Consider the following 5,962-nt stretch of genomic DNA (forward strand, 5'->3'; position numbering starts at 1 on the left):
GGATGGTTAGTTTCGGTAGGTATTTTTTACCTGCATGTAGCAAGTACTTTAGTATTTATTTATAAATGGGTCGAGTACAGGTATCATAATATTTATATACACGGGTATCCGTTACCTGAAAAAAATTAAAATTAAAATTTACTTTATATTTTATTAAGTTAAATTTAATTAAAAATAAAATTTAATTTATGTTTTATTTGGTTAAATTTAATTAAAATTAAAATTAAATTAAATTTATATTATATTTTTTATAATTTTACTTGAAAATTTTATTTAAGAAAATTAAATATATATATATATATATATATATATATATATATTAAATATTTGCTGGTATGCAGGTTTCCACGTAAGAAAATCGACAAATATTTTTCAAATTGGTAGCCAACAGATAAATAGACAGGTAGCGGGTAAATTTTGTTTTTAGATCGGATAACAAGTAGGCATTATCTATGTCCGACCTGACTCGTTGTCATCTCTAATCTTATCACGTAAGCTTTGATGTTTTAGAAATTAAATTTTGAATATTGAGTATATTTTCAATAAATTAAAAAACTGTTTTAAAAAAATAATAATTTATTATTGCTTTAAATATGTTTGGATAAATTTATTTTAAGAAATAAGAGTAAGAAACTATTTTTTAAAAAACAATCTGAAACTCTTTCTCACAAAAATAAAATAAGGTACTAGAGAGAAATCAATTTTAATTAAAAAAAAAAAACCTTCTTTTCACATACGTATCGATTTGTACTTTTATAAAAATGTCCTAAAATCAAAACACATTTTAACAATTTTTTTATGCACAATTAAACATGCCATTATTTCAACATGGTGTATATGAAGTGATAGCAAAAGTACTTTTCGAAGAGAGGAAGTAAAGTATGCAAAATTAGGGAGATAGATTGCAACGATTAAAAAGGTAATAATTAATGTTATATAAATGATAAATAAAACATACTTTAAGAAAAATAGGAAGATAGAAATAGGTGACACATTATGATAAAACTATTGAATTTTTAAAATAAGATAAATATTCAAGATACGGATAATGCTATTTGTTTCTTCTAAAATGGATATATAATCCACATTAATAACATGGATAAAAAGAATACATTATTGAAATAACTTTTGATTTATGTGTATTATATATTATTACAATTTTCATATTTAGTGAGATTTTTTTATTAAAATTAAAAAAAATGCTCTGTGAATTTTTTAAAATTTTATGTAGTATTTGAGAAAAAAATCGGAAAATTTAAGTACAACAAATATTCATTATTAATTCTTGAGAGAAATAAAATATATCCTTCATTTTTATATTTTATTCTAATGATATTATTAGTTGATATAAAACCTGTAACATTCTTTTTGTGACAAAATATTGAACTTTTCAGACAAATTCTAACTTTATTTTAGAATTTAAAATATTTATTTAATTCAAATCGATCAAATTTAATTTTCACTTTTATACTGTATTTTGAACAATATATTTGAACTATGTAAGATCCCTTCTGGGTTAGACAAATATGTGAGTAAAATATAGCTCAAGAATGAGGATTATACGCAAAAAGACATTCTCAATATTTATAATGATTTGTATGTTGCAACATCTAGCGTATTAGCTGTGGGAACGTTGGATTACGTTTCGTGATATAATTTTCTTTATTTCTTTAAAGTTTTTGATCAAATTCGACGGCTTATTCTTAGTCAAAAAATTAGGATTAAAATAAGATAACGGTTTCATGATAACCTTGTTTACAGCGAGGGTGTTTTAATTTGGACAAAACTTATTTATAAACTAATACACTAAAATTTTAAGCTGAGAAAAATAGAATAATTTTAGTTTTATAAACTTTAGTATACATGTCAATTCCTTCAAAAAAAGTATATAGGTTAACTTTTCATTCTATTTTTTCCTCTTTTTATTAACATTTTTAAGAAATACGCTGTCAGTAAAAGAAGAAAAAAATTAAAGTTGAACACGGAGTTCATTGAAAATATATATTTTACGAAAATCGATTGAATCAATGGACGAAAATGAGATTTAACCAAGTTAAATTATTAAATAAAAATAAACTCACTTTGAATAATACTCCAATAAATTTAATTTCATGACTTTTTTATTTCTCCAAAATGGAAGTGAACTAATTAATCATGAAATTCATCCAATTTGACTGTGATTAAATATATCAAATAGGTTGGACTTTTAAAATTTAAGTCAATCTTGTATTTTGTCCGGATTCCACTTAGTTTAAATATTTCTCATTAAAGTAATAAGGATATAACGAAGTTTATTTTTTCTTTTTATCGAAATCGTATAAATATATGTAAAAGTTTTAAATCTATTAAAAAAAAAGAAGTTAAATATGTTTTTGTTCTTTAACTCAGTGAATTTTGAAATTAGTCTATTTCGAAATTTTAGACCAATTTAGTCTTTCATCTCTCGAAATACATGAATTTGGTCATTTTAATCGAATTTTGTTAAGTTTATTTGACATTTCAAACTTGTTTAAAGATTGTATTTAAGTTGTTTATACTGTTTGACACATTTTTGTTTTAATGTTAAGTAAATACTATTACAAAACGCGCTTGAAATGTTAAATAAAATTAAATAAAATTTGATTAAAATGACTAAATTCACGTATTTCGAAAGATAAATAACTAAATTGGTCTAAAATTTTGAAATAGACTAATTTCAAAATTCAATGAAAATTAAAGCACAAAAACATACTTAACCCTAACAAAAATTATGCATAAACTATTCAAATTTGCACCTCTCTACTTATCCTAAAATGTTAGTTTAATTCTTGATTCATCCAGGTGAATTAACCCATAATAGGTTACTTTTGTACAATCAACATTCTATAATCAATAATATGTTTTTAATATTTTGTTTAATCTTCATAATAGATAGCAACATAGGTACATTCTACACTAATAATATCTCATATTTTCTACATTATTATCATTTTAGTAAAGTTAGTTTGGTGGTCGATATCAGTTTAGGAAAACATGAATTAGACTACTTTTTGGTTACAGATCTTATTAAATTAGATCTGGGTATGGTTAGGACTATCAAAGTGGATCCGGCCTGATTTATGAGTTAGATTACATTAAAATAAAATTAAAAAATTGTGACTTAAATAAAAGTCGTTTTTTTAGCATAATTAACATGTTTGATCATATGTGAATGACCTACAGACAAATGAATTGACTCTTTAAATCTTTTCTGATACAATTTGTTGTTATCAATTTTTTATTGTTATTTTTGTGTATTTTAATTAGTGTTGTCAATTCCATAGTTTTTTTTAGTAATATGGAATATAATTTATTTTTACGAATTTTACTTTTTTTAATTACAAATGTTATTAACGTGAAAAATATTAATTGAATTGTTTTAAGTAATATTGAGAATAAAATGTATGGCATTTATATAACAATTTTTGTTAAATAGTAAGTTTTAAGCTTTTGAACAATAATATATTATAATTTCTTTTGTACGAAATAAATGGTTATAAGCTTTCAATTAGAACAAAAAAAAATGGTTCATTGATCCGTGAGTTTAACATAGAGTAAAAACTTATGATTCATTTGAAAATATAGACCATATTTTTATCATATAAACATATTTCTCTTTAGTTAAGAAAAAAAAAATATAAACACACTATAACAAGAAAATATATATATATATATATATATATATATATATATATATATATATATATATATATATATTAAATAATTCTGTTTCAAGAAAGTTCGTTAGGACAGACTCTAACTTGACTTGATATCATGTTAAAAATGAGTTTTAAGCCTAACTCAACCCTAAAAAACAATTTATAAAGTGAGATTTGCCCCTCACTTATATATTGTGAAATTCCCTTATCTTTAATCGACGTGGAATTTCTTCGTGTAGAGTTATGTTGATCTACTTTAATCACTTATGTGGAATACGTAAAACTAAAAAACTAGACATATAGTTAAAAGTATATCCGAATGGATCCTGGCTAGGTGAACATTTTCCGAAACTTACTCCATCGTCATTACTCAATTTGTAATTCAACTTCCTCGTGTTCAACTCTTTCAAAGGGTGCGAGTTCCTGGAACCTGCATACCAGGATTAAAAAACATGTTCCATGAAATCAGCAACAAAATAACGTTATATATATAAAGACGGAGGGGCCAGTAAAAATTTGAATAATTAAGAAAAACGTTGTCGGAATGCTTCTAGAAGTGGAATCTCTGAGGCAATCAATGATAGCCATAATAAGATGATGACAAGCATACACTGCAATATATATAGTAATCGAATTTCTTGAGAGAAACCAACATGGCTTCCCCTTTGTTTCAGCATTCAGACTGGGGCACGTTGATGGAGCCTTGTGATATTTTGTTTGAACCATTTTCAAGCAAAGATATTTGTTGTGACCCTTTTCATGACTCTCTTTCCTTTGATATGATTGAGAAGTCAAAGGATTCAGAGGAAGCAAGTGAAGTGATTGAAGCTGCGGAAGTGGTGCAAAGTAAGAAGTGTTATATTGGGGTAAGGAAAAGACCGTGGGGAAGATTTGCAGCGGAGATCAGAGACGCGACGAGGAAGGGTACCAGAGTTTGGCTTGGAACGTTTTCAAATGCAGAAGAAGCTGCTTTGGCTTATGATCAAGCTGCATTTCTGATGAGAGGATCAACTGCACTGCTCAATTTTCCTGTCAAAAGGGTTATGGAGTCTTTACATGACCTCAATTACTTTGGTTGCAACCAAGGCTGCTCTCCCGCATTGGAACTCAAAAAGAGGCACAACATGAGACGAAAATTATCGTCAAAGGCTAAGGAAACTAAAACCAAACTGGAATTCCAATAATCGAATTTTGTGTTGTTCCAGGACTTGGGAGCTCACTAGACACTTCTTGTCAGATCACAAGCTCTCACAAGCTCTACTTGCTTCATAAATAAATAAATCATGATATCTTCAACCCTTACCTTATGATTTGATAAGGGTTTCAACGATTCCAAAAAATTAAAATACATAATATTTGAATTATTTATAATTTAATTATTTTTATTTTTTAAATAATTTATTTGGATGGAATAATTGAAAATATTTTAGAATTCATTTTTTTGTTTTTATTTTAAGACACTTAACTATCTATCTTTGAGTCGACTAGACTTAACATACTTTTGATTCAAAATAACCGGTCTCAACTATTGGTCTGGGTCAACTCTAGAAGATTTAACCTGGTTTGATTAGGTCTGACCTTTAGTCTAGGTTGACTCGTGTCGACCATCAACTAGGGTCGATTGATTTCAACCTTTAGTCCAGGTCGACTAGGTTCAACCTTCAACCCCGACTAATTCGGCCCGACCAACCTTAGTCCTTATCCAACTCGACTTGCCTGACCATCGCTCTTGGTCGACCCGGCTCAACCTACGGCCTTGGTTGATTCGGTTTAAACTTCGGCTTATGCTATCTTGAGTCGAACTTTGACCTGCTTGACTTGATCTTTTACCTGTGTCAACTCGGTTCGACCGTTAACCTCGATCGACTCGACTCGACCTTTGGCCTGACTAACTCATCTCGACATTAGGCCTGATAGACTCAACTTGACATTTGGTCAGGACAATTTGACTCAACCTTTGGCCTGACCTATTCGTCTCGTCCTTTAGTTTATGTCAAATTAGTTGGACCTTCGATTTCTGCCAAATCAGGTTGACCTTTGGCCTGTGCTAAGTCGACTCGACTTTCACCCTATGATGACTTGGCTCAACCTACGATCGAATAAACCTAACTTGACATTTGGCCTCGACTAACTCAAGCCTTCAGCCCATGTTGTCTCAATTCAACCTTCAAATAGAGCCAACTAGACTCGACCTTCGTGAATGGAATGATAATAGAGTAAAAAGTATTGGAATTTCAAATTTTTTATACTTTTGAGGATATTTGAAATTCTTATATTGTATTCAT

The 5,962-nt window shown here is 28.0% G+C and overlaps 1 pseudogene; it reads left to right on the top strand.

Moving 5' to 3' along the window:
* The first annotated feature begins 4,330 nt into the window (after positions 1 to 4,330).
* On the top strand, positions 4,331 to 4,950 carry LOC114190822 (ethylene-responsive transcription factor 1B pseudogene; annotated as a pseudogene).
* The last annotated feature ends 1,012 nt before the right edge of the window (positions 4,951 to 5,962 follow it).

This window comes from Vigna unguiculata, chromosome 1, assembly GCF_037176805.1.
Source record: "Vigna unguiculata cultivar grain cowpea cultivar isolate G323 ecotype 2 chromosome 1, ASM3717680v1, whole genome shotgun sequence".
Taxonomy (NCBI): domain Eukaryota; kingdom Viridiplantae; phylum Streptophyta; class Magnoliopsida; order Fabales; family Fabaceae; genus Vigna; species Vigna unguiculata.